Here is an 11,155-nt window from a genome sequence, read left to right on the forward strand (position 1 = left end):
ACCTCGTGCCCTCCGCCTGTCTTCAGCTCGCCCTTCTCCTTTTCTTCTTCTTCACCTTGTTCTCACTCCAAGAACGTGACATCCCACGTTCTTGGTTGACTGATTGAAAACACGTTTATTGACCTTAAACTTCGTGGAGCGCGCTGCGCAGGTCAGTTCGAAGGAGGATAAGGGATTAGGAAACGGGGGCCAAAGAAGAGGAGAGGAGGAGGGGGGCAGCACTTCATGGCTTCAAGGCCTTCGTCGACGAGGGAGGGGGAGGCCGTATCCTCTTGGCTGTAGCCGGAAGGAGCCGGTCCCCCACTGGAGGCGCAGTTGGGTCTTTTATGAAGGTGAGTAGTGCCTCCCAGAGCTCCAAAGCATGCTTGGGTGATAAGGTGGTGTCTGGACATGCCCAGGGGCTCAGGGATGCGGGTACTGGAGCGTTAGTGATCAGGTCCAAAGCCCGTTGTCGTGGAATATCATACAAAGTGCAAGACCACATGAGATGGACCAGGTCTGCCTTAGAGTTGCAGTTCTTGCAGATGCCAAAGGCTGTGGAAGATCCCGCCCCGTCGTTCCCGCGAAACCGCTGTAAGGGCTCATTCACACTGGAAGCGGATCCGCGTTCGCAAAGCGGTTGCGAACGCGGTTGTATAAGGATTCAGTACAATTGCACTGGATCTTTATACAACCGCGTTCGCAACCGCTTCGCGAACGCGGATCCGCTTCCAGTGTGAATGGGGGGTAAGAGATGCGGTGTCAATAGGGTTCCTGTCTGAATTTGTCGAATCATGACGGCTTCCCTACGAGAGAAATGTTGGGAGGGAATCTTAGGGATGGATAGCGGGCTAGCGGCCATGGAGAGGTAGGTGGCTCGCTGGGCTTTGGTAGAGCGCAAGTCGTGCCAAGGGTTGGCAATTTCCTGGGAGGGGTTGCCTAGAGATGAGGAAGAGGAGGGTCCCTTGGCCAGCGCGGAGAGAATGTGTGCGCGCGCTAGTCTGTGGGCTTTCTCATTACCGGGTATGCCACAGTGGGCAGGGAACCATCGTATGATGAATTAATTGGTGGCCGGACGCTCTCAGAGATGAGACGGCCACCTTGAGCTCGTGTAAGGTAGGTCCGGTATATTTGGTGTCCGAGCATATCTGGTGTGCCGCTTGCGAGTAAGTATAATTGATGTGCGTTACTGGTGCGTCTTCCTTTGCCGTAAGAAGTGCGTCGCGCGCATAGTTCGTGATGGCTTGAAGCTCCGCTTGGGTGCTGAGCGGGGGCGTAGTCGTTGTGTGCAGGTATCGTGCCTGTGCTTCTGTGTTACAATTGTACCACGCCGTGGTACAATTGTGGTATCAGCTGGCAGGGATGCATCGACGTAGATCACGTGGGTGCAATCGTCAAGCGAGCGAATGTACTTTAAGTGCCGTCTTTTGAGAGGGAGGCGCCTGCCGGTGCTTTGTATCCGCAGCGGAGTCCCGTCGGTGAGGACAATGTGTTCTCACGGTGGGGTCTGTTGTGGGAGTTCGGGCAGATCGTTCACGGCGTAGCCTAGTTTGGCAAGGATAGACCGGTCGGCTGGTGTTGTGCGAAGCCGTGCCTCCTGGATGTTGTAGTGCGCGGATACGAGTTCGCTGAGATCATTGATGCCCCCGCAACTCTTGAGCGCGTCTAGGCGTGTGTACCTGGGAAGGCCTGTAATGAGTCTTCGGGCCTCGTTGATAAGTCTGTCTAGAGCTAGCATTTGAGTCCGATTGACTGCATGATAGGGAAGACCATAGAGGAGCCGTGAGACGACAAGTGCCTGCACGAATTGCCTCATCTCGCGTTCGCGGACACCACGGGTGCGTGTTGAGATTCGTCGAAGGACGTGTAGGATCTTTTTTACTGATCCAGTCGTTTTTTGGAACCATGTGTTGGCTGTGCAATTTTCGTCCAGGTACATGCCCAGGATGCGAATGGTAGATTTCCTGGTGATGGGTTGGTCTCCGATAGAGAGGCTGTACATGTTCTTCTCGGCTTTCTTGAAGAGAGTACAACGGCCGCCGTGTATGACTAAGTATTCAGTCTTCTCTGGGGATGTGCTCATGCCAATTTCGGTTGCAAAACTGTAGATAATGTTTAGGGCATTTTGGAGTATGTCTTCCTGCTGGCCGATGGATCCGTCTGTTGCCCAAAGCGTGATGCCATCCGCATATATTGTATGACCTAGTCCAGGCACTGCTTCAAGACGGTGTGGGAGGGTATGCATCGCCAAGTTGAAGAGAGTCGGTGAGATAACTGACCCCTGCGGTACCCCTACTTTGTTGGGCTTGGTCTACCTGCACTTGAAAACAGCGACCTCCCAGAAACGCGGCAATGAAGTTATATAGTCGCCCTTTTAGGCCGGCAGTTCTGGTTTGGGACATGACTGTGTGGTGCGGGACCCCGTCAAATGCCTTTTTGATGTCAACCCCAACGACAGCTCTCGGTTGTGTAGAGTGCGGGTCGAGGACTGCCTCCTCAAGTTGAAGAAGCGCGTCCTGTGTGGACAACCCCGCTCTGAACCCTATTTGCGTTGGGGCGAGAATGCCATTATTTTCCAAGTACCATGTAAGGCGCGTATTTACCATCCTCTCCATAGTTTTACATAGGCGGGATGTCAGTGATATAGGTCGGTGGTTGGCCAGGTTATGTGGCGGTTTCCCCGGTTTGGGAATCGGTTTCACCAGAGAGAAACGCCATGCGGGTGGAGGCTTGCCTTCTTCCCAAATCCCGTTGATTTCCTCCAACAGAGCTTGTTTGTGGGTATCTGGGAGGTTTCTCAGTCGTGTCGTAGTGACTTGATCTTCCCCAGGTGCACTGTATGGGTTGGCAGTGTTAAGAGCGTGATTAAGCTCAAGAAGGGTGAATGGTTGATTGTAGGATTCAAAGTCCTCCACGGGGTCGTCCCTTTCATAGGTGGTAGCGATGGGTTGAGAAGTGCTGGGAAAGAATTCAGAAGCGGTGCGTTCGGCTAGCTCCTGTGGGGTTATCGCTTCTTTAAGGGCCACCCGTCTGGCCCCATTGTAGGTCTTGGTTTGTCCGAGAAGGGACCGTAGTATACTCGAAACTCGGGGTGTAGACGTATTCCCGTTAAAGCCTTCACAAAGGGTCATCCATCTCTCAGATGTAAGCGCGGTGGCGTAGTCCTCTATTGTCTGTTGCGTGATCCTCAACTTGCGTTTGATAGAGCGTCTGCGCCCAGATTTTCGGTTCTTGGCCAATAGGCGCAACCTGCGATTCCAGAGCGTTAGAAGGCGTTTGTCTGGGTCCGGATGATCATAGCTATGATCATCCGGACCCAGACAAAAGCCGTCGAATACAAGTCCTCTAGGGGACTTGTATTCGACGGGTGGCTTGTTGCTTGGCGTCTAATATTTGACCAGTTAGGTGTGCGATATCGCCGATGGAAGATGTCTCCTCCAGCAGCTTTCGGTATTTGTCCCAGAGCGTCAAAAACGCCGGTCTCGCGGCTGTGCGTGCACCTACCGCGTTACCGCGTATCCCAGAGTGCGGCGGATTTTTATCTTGATCACTATAGGGAAATGATCGCTTCCCATTAAGTCTTCGTGAAGGTGCCAGTTGACGCTGCGCGGGTGTGATGCCCAAGTGAGATCAGGGGTCGTGTCCGCCTGGCGAATAGATTGTCCAATCCGTGTAGGGTCATCGGGGGTGTTGATCAAACTGAGGTGGTCGTTTTGGGTATCAGCCATTACTTTGCGCCCCCTGGGACTGCATTTGTCGTAACCCCATGCTGTGTGCCTTGCGTTGAAGTCTCCACATAGGATTACCTGATCGCGAGGATAGAGCCTATGGAAATGCTGTATACAACCGAGGTCAATAGGAGGGTTTTGCCTTGGGTTGTACTCCGGGCGTGCGTACAAGAAAGAATTAAAACGGTGTGGTCAGTCGTCAATTTGACCCTACACCCTACCGTAGCGGTGGTGCTGGTATTCCAGGGTTCGGTATCCAGTTGGACGTGGTCGAGCATTATTAATACGTATAGAGCCACGGATGTGGTCTGCCCGGGATCGCTATAAGACGGGTACCCTTCGTAACCCGGGAGTTTGAGTGCTGCGCCATTTACTTCTTGAAGTGCGAGTATGGATGGTCCTTGTGTGGTGCCGTCACAATGAAATTGTGCTACTAGGTCGGCCTTTTTTTTTTCTCGAAGTGTTCGACAATTCCATTGCGCGACTGTAGCTCAGGGTGGGTGCCCGGTGGCGAGTGCGCTATTGGAGCACTGGGCCATGTTGGCCGTTAATAGCAATTTGTGAGGTTACCATAGAGGCGGCCGGAGCCGGTTGTGTGATGGGCGCCCCGAATGGGCTCGTAATGGAGAGCATGAGTCTTTCCATAAGGGTGCGGACACATGTCTGAATGGCCCGGTCTATGGTATTTTGCACGTGCTCCATTACGCGTTGTTCAAGTTGAGCAATGCGGCGCTTGGGCTGTGCCTCGAGGGTGATTTGTGTGCTGGGTGATGTAGATGCTGAGATGCGTACAGCTGTTTCTATCTGCGTCTCCTCACTGACTTGTGCCACCGGTTCCGGGATGCGCGGGGTTCGCGATTCCTGAGCTTGTTTAGATCCTCTCCTTTGCGTCGTATTAATAGTCTGGGTTGCAGTGTCGGTGTTGGCCATCCGAACGGCGTCCGCAAACGTGATTTTACGCTCTGCAGCTGTTTTAGTAGTTTCCTGAGCAGAGGTGCGGGGCCCTGTGTAGAAACTTGTTGAGGTCGGTGTGGCGATGAGCCGTAGCCGTCGTGGGTTTCCCGCGCTTCCAGGCACTAGAGGTGCGGTCGTATCGGTGCTGTTGCTTGACGCTTCAGTACGTTTGTCCACGTGTGTAGAGCCTGCCCTTGGTTGTCAACGGTAGTTTCAAAGCGTCGCGGGGCCTTGGGACGTCGGCGACGTGCTATCTTTTTGTTCAGCTTGAGGCAGCCCTTGCATGTGGCTAGGTGGGGACCCCCGGAATCACGACACTTAGGCGTGGCGTTCGGACAAGACGCGTCTCCGTCGTGTTTTTTCAGTCCGCAAATAGAACAGCGGGCGTTGTCGGTGTTGGGACAGCGCTCCTTAACGTGACCCATCCGATGGCAGGTCGTGCAGACAGCTGCTTCGGGTTTATAGGGTAATACCCTCACCGTAAAAGAGCGGAGGCCGATGCGGTAGGGCAGGCGTGTGCTTTCGAAGGTAACCAAAGCAGTTCCGTTGTCACCCAGTGGGCGAGCATTAAGTATTCTGCATTTGCGGCAATGCAAGCTGGCCATGAGTTGTTCTTGGGTAAGGCCACCCGCGTTTTGTATTATGCCACGTATCTGGCCCTCTCCGGTTGCTTCATAGGCCTGAAAAGGAGCCTCCTTACCACAAATAGGAAGCAATTTGATATTAAGGAAAGCATCCCTCACCGCGGGATCGTATACATCGAGTGCAAGTTGATTACTATGTGTTAAAATCGTGTCGTGAAATCGGGGGTCCTGGTGCCTTGTACGAGGGCCAGGGAGGTACGTAAATGTGATGAAAGAGCCTCGTCGAGCGTGATGTAGGGCTCATCTAAGATTCTACACGGTTGACATGGTCTGAGGATTACTGTGAGGCGCGACAGCCGCGGTGCGGGTGGCTGAGTCGGTGTGGGTGGCGTCGCGGCCATCAAGGGGTAGCGTTTTTTGCGGCTGTAGGTGACCAGAGTATACCCATCTTCATCGTGGGAGGAGTCTTTGCCGTACATTCCTCGAGAGGAAGTGGTTTGTACCGAGCGAGCGGACGTCCTGGCTTGGGTGGACCGCTTTGAGGCTGTAGAGGCCTGAACTGTGCTACGCGCCCGTTTTTGCCCCTCGGGTGCTGTAGAAACAATGCAGGACGCAGTGAGAAGGTCGTCTGACTTGCCTTCGGATTGATGAGCATTCTCAAGAGTCGCCAGTGGGGCAAACGGGTTGGAGTGTGACAGGAGGAGTAGGGGCGGCGGGAAGGCAAGGCCCGTATTCCCCGCTAGGTCGAGCTCTGCCGGGCTGTCCTCATTGACTTCGGGAGCCGGGAAATCCATGTCCTCGGGCGGTGGTGTGATGACGGGTGAATCGGGAGGCTTTGGGGAGTCCATGTAGTCGTCCAAGCCCCAGGCTGGAGGCCGGAGGCCCAGTAAATTGCTAATAAAGTATCAAAGTGAGCGGAGCGGTGCAAACGTCCCGCCGTGCAAGCGCTCGTCGTCGTCGTTTTCCACGTTCTTAGAGTGACACGACATAGTGAATATTCTCACGGTCGAGACTCCTTTGCAGAAAATAGCCATCGACATTATTGAACCTATCACGCCGATGTCATGTGCCGGAAACAAGCACACCCTGACCATGGTAGACATGGCCACAAGTTACCCAGACGCAGTAGCGCTGCGGGCCTTTGGATTTCAGCAGGTAGCAAAAGCTCTGTTTACACGCTATGACGTGCCAACAGAGATACTCAGCGACCGCGGGACTAACTTCACGTCAGACTTGATGAAAGAAGTAAGCCGTTTATTATCAATGAGGCACATGCTTACCACGCCCTACCATCCCATGTGCAATGGATTGGTCGAGAGGTTTAACGGCACTATAAAACAAATGCTTAAAATAATGTGTCAAAAGGGGCCTAAGGACTGGGACAGGTACCTCCCAGCGCTGCTCTTCGCATACAGGCAGGTTCCACAATCAAGTCTGAAGTTTTCTCCTTTTCTGCTGCTGTACGGCAGGAGAGTGCGATAGCCTCTGGCCATTCTAAGAGAAATGTGGTCAAGCAAAAAGGTGTAAAGTGAGGCGAAGACATCGTACAGCTACATGCTCGGACTGAGAAAGAAATTTGAGAACACGTGCGAGTTGGCGCACAGATACTTGGAGACGTCGAAAGCTAAATATAAGGGCTATTATGACAAACTATCTTCGAACCGCAAAATGAAGCAAGGTGACTTGGCTTTGATCCTTCTTCCAACAGATGCCAACAAAGGGATCATGCAATGGAAAGGACCTTTCGTGGTGACGGCAAGAAAGAACGAGTTCGGTAACCAGTTGGACGTGGGAGGGAAGACGAAGGTCTTTCACGTCAATATGCCAAAAAATTACGAGGAGAGGGAGATGACTCGACAAGAGCAGACTGGGAAAGCCTCTCATCTTGCTGGCACCAAACCCAGAGAAAGAGTCTGAGCTAAGAATGGATGCTTCGGACGTAAGTGTGGGGGCGGTGTTACTTCAAGAACAATCCGATGTATTACACTCCGTAGCGTAGGCGAGCAGAAAACTCAACGCAGGAGAAAAGAAGTTCGCTACGGTTTAAAAAGAATGCCCGGCGTTGGTATGGGCCAACGCCAGATTCAAGTTGTTTTTGTACGGGAGAAATTTCAAGGTACAGACCGACCATCAGCCGTTAGAGCTTTTTGAACAGAGCCAAACATACCAACAGCAGAGTTATGAGGTGAAGCATGGCATTACAGGATCAGAGTTTTCATGTTGAATACATTAAGGATAGAGACAACGTAGGAGCGGACTTCATGAGTCGAGTACACGGTGGAAGAAGTACATTTATAGTGATGACTCTCTGTCTCGCGCGGCGACCACATTATGTTCGGCGCACCGAGCGCGCTTCACTCGCACGGGGATAGATGGCGCGCAAGTATAGAGGGGCTTGTGAAGGCTTGTTTATAGGGCTTGTGGAGGAAATTATGCATTCTTTACTCGGTCCCTGTGTACTGTGTTGTGAAACGATGGATTTATGTTGGCGCACTGGCACTGATTGCCTTTTCCACCGTGCGGTTCCTGTTTTTTTTTTTCCAAACGAGAACATTTTGATGATGATTCAACGTGACAAAAATACTCGTATAAATATAAAACTTCCCGGCATAATCTACTGGGCCTTCAATAATTTAGAGTAATTTAGGGTAAACACCTGGGTCATGCTCGAATGTTTTGTCAAACAACATGTTTGGTAACGGTTCCGTAAATCGTTTACACAATTGCGTGGCTTTATATGAGGTCGGGTGATTTTTTCCACCCTGCTCCTGCCTTATTGAAACAAATAAATTCTAATAATGTTACATAGTGGGGCCTAAGTAATTCTTTAAATGCGCATAAAGGTTTTAGCATTACAAATGGTTTATACATACAATGTCAACTTGTACTGTGGAACATACAAACCTTGTGAGCAGAAAAAAATCCTATTTATGATGACATAGTGACAGAAACGATGACACAGTATGATGACGTACTGACTGACATGATGACACAGTGACTGAACGTCAAACAATTGTAGTGGTTATAAGACATAAATCACTTTTCATATATACTCGCACAATATGGTGTCACCCCGTCTTACAGGTAAAAAAATACCTGACAAATATTTTTGCTTTAAAATGTACATAAAAGCCGAATTCACTACATACTACCAAAGAACGCCATCTCATACACCCTGTTTCTCGCCCATGTCCTGAAACTAAGACGAGCGCTGCTTTGTTGATTTTTTTATATCTTAAACTTGTTTTTTCCTACTCATCGTAATATGCTTACAGTGTTGTCGCATTCGCATGCTGAAGTAGTAGTGGAGCAACTGGGCGATTGTTTCTTCTTTGTGTTCAGCGCATGGAAACGTTATTGTGCATGTGTCAAGAACACTGTCGATTGTGTCCCAGTAGACAGTCTTGTGGCTTTTATTTTCCACGAATAACTCTTCCGCTTTCTTCAGTAGCTGGAAAAGGCTCTTGTTGGGGTGTGCGAGGCCTCCTCTGTTCTTCACGTTCGTCAGTGCTGCTTCAGTAGAAGTGTTCTTGTCGATGCTGAAAGCGGATCGGCATGCAGGGCAGCGTGTGTTTTTTTTTTGTTTGTTTTTTTATTTTCACGCTTAAAAATCCAGTTACATAATATAGCATGCAGTCCACAGCCTTGGTTTCATAAGCCTTTTCTGTCCAGACACCTTCGCATTCCCAGTCAACGACAGAAATTTCATTTCATTTCATTTATTAATCCTTAAGGGTCCTCTGTCGACGACATTACACAAGGAGGGGGCAACATAAGAAATTATACAAGAAATGAAAAAAACAACAACATAAAAATTACATAACAACGCACACTCATGCAACGTAGCTAAAATTGCATAACAACGCACTCTCATGCAACGTAGCTAAAAAAAAAACAAAAAAACTTAACTTGGTGTGGAAAAATACGACATGATGGAGCTTTTGAAAACCACAGGGTCACTTATTGTAATGAGCGATTCTGGAAGACTGTTCCAGTCCACAATTGTTAGTGGGAGAAATGATTTGTTAAAGGCATTACTGGAACCCGATATACGTTGAAAATTGTAAGAGTTATTGAGCCGACGAGATGACCGTGCGGGAGTGCGCAGGAATGAGCTTCGAACAGTGGGATGGTAGTGGTAAAGTTCATGGAGTAAGCAAAGACGTGCAACCTTGCGGCGTACCTCCAGAGTTAGTAAATTTAGGCTCGTTTTCATGGCAGAGACACGGTTTTTATAGTCATAGTTTGATAAAATGTAGCGGGTTGCTCGGTTTTGAATTGCTTCCAGTCGGATGATTACGTAATTTTGGTGCGGATTCCATATTGTAGATGCATATTCCAATTTTGGTCGAATGAAGGTTTCGTATGCAAGTTTCCTAAGCTTTGGAGGAGCAGCATTCAAGCAACGCCGGATGTAACCAAGGGTCCTTGCTGTGTCCGAAGAAATTGTGTTAATGTGATTAATCCATGTCATATCGGAAGTTAGTACGACACCGAGATATTTATACCTATCGACTTCTTCAATGATCTCGTCGCCCAGCACATACTGGAAGGAGGAAGGAACTCTTTTACGAGAAAAGTGAATTAATTTGCATTTAGATTTATTTAGTGGCATCAACCAGGTGTTACACCACTGAGATATATTATCTAGGTCCTTTTGGATGAGTTTGCGGTCATTAGATGAAGTGATCTCGCGATATAGAACACAGTCGTCTGCAAAAATACGTATGTGAGAAGAAATAGAATTTGGAAGGTCATTAATAAATATTAGAAAAAGAAGAGGCCCAAGGACTGTGCCCTGGGGCACGCCAGATGTGACATTAATTAAATCAGATTCGTACCCATTTAAGACTGTGTACTGCATTCGCGAGTCAAGAAAATTACGTATCCACATTAAGACGTGGGGGTCTAGACGAAGGCGAGAAAGTTTAGAGATTAAACGAATATGTGGGACACGATCAAATGCCTTGGAGAAGTCTAAAAATATTGCGTCTGTTTCGTTGCGAGATTGAAGGCTGCAATGAAGGTCATGTGTAAATTCAAAGAGTTGCGTCTCACAAGAGTAACCTTTGCGAAAGCCATGTTGGTGATGGTAGAAGAAGTCATTGTAATCTAAATGCGACATTATATGCGAATAAATGATATGTTCAAGAAGTTTAGATGGAACGGAAGTTAGTGAAATGGGACGATAGTTAGAAGGCAAGGAACGATCATCACTTTTGTGGACTGGAACAATCCTACCTACTTTCCAATCGGATGGGAGGCAACCTTCGGATAGTGACTGATTAAATATCAGTTGCAAAATATCACTAGATACAATCTTAGTATTTTTCAAAATCTTCGATGATATGTTATCTGACCCTGAGGATGATGAAAGCTTGAGCCCATCGATAAGAGTGGCAATACCGGCCGATGAAACGTTGATATGGGCCATGGGCTCGTAGTGAACAGCGGGTAGCTCAGGCACATTTAAAGGACACTCGTCCGTAAAGATGGATGCGAAAAAGGTATTCATTACCTCTGAGCACATTTTTTCCTCAACTGGGTTGCCACCCTCATCGACAAGTTGAATGATATCATTGTTGTGTTTTGACGTGATTATATTCCAAAACTTTTTGGGGTTGTCCTGAAGGATAGTTGGAAGGTCCTGATTGAAATATTTTCTCTTTGAAGCTTTTATTAGATGAATATAATCCTTAAGGCAATTATAATACTTCTCCCCAATATTTGAACAGCTGGCCAGTCTTGCTTTGCGAAAGAGGCGTTTTTTCTTATTGCCAAGTGATTTAAGTCTTTGGTTATACCAGGGCTGGCAACCATCACTTCGGATCCGCAGAGTAGGTACAAATGCCTGAATAAAGTCATTCAATTCATTTTTATATAAAATCCAGTTGTCATTCACACTCCTTA

The 11,155-nt window shown here is 48.8% G+C and overlaps 1 pseudogene; it reads right to left on the reverse strand.

The window, feature by feature from the left end:
- Positions 1 to 223: 223 nt before the first annotated feature.
- Positions 224 to 2,062, reverse strand: LOC115316118 (annotated as a pseudogene).
- Between the last annotated feature and the right edge of the window lie 9,093 nt (positions 2,063 to 11,155).

This window comes from Ixodes scapularis, unplaced genomic scaffold, assembly GCF_016920785.2.
Source record: "Ixodes scapularis isolate PalLabHiFi unplaced genomic scaffold, ASM1692078v2 PGA_scaffold0__279_contigs__length_252992795, whole genome shotgun sequence".
NCBI lineage: Eukaryota > Metazoa > Arthropoda > Arachnida > Ixodida > Ixodidae > Ixodes > Ixodes scapularis.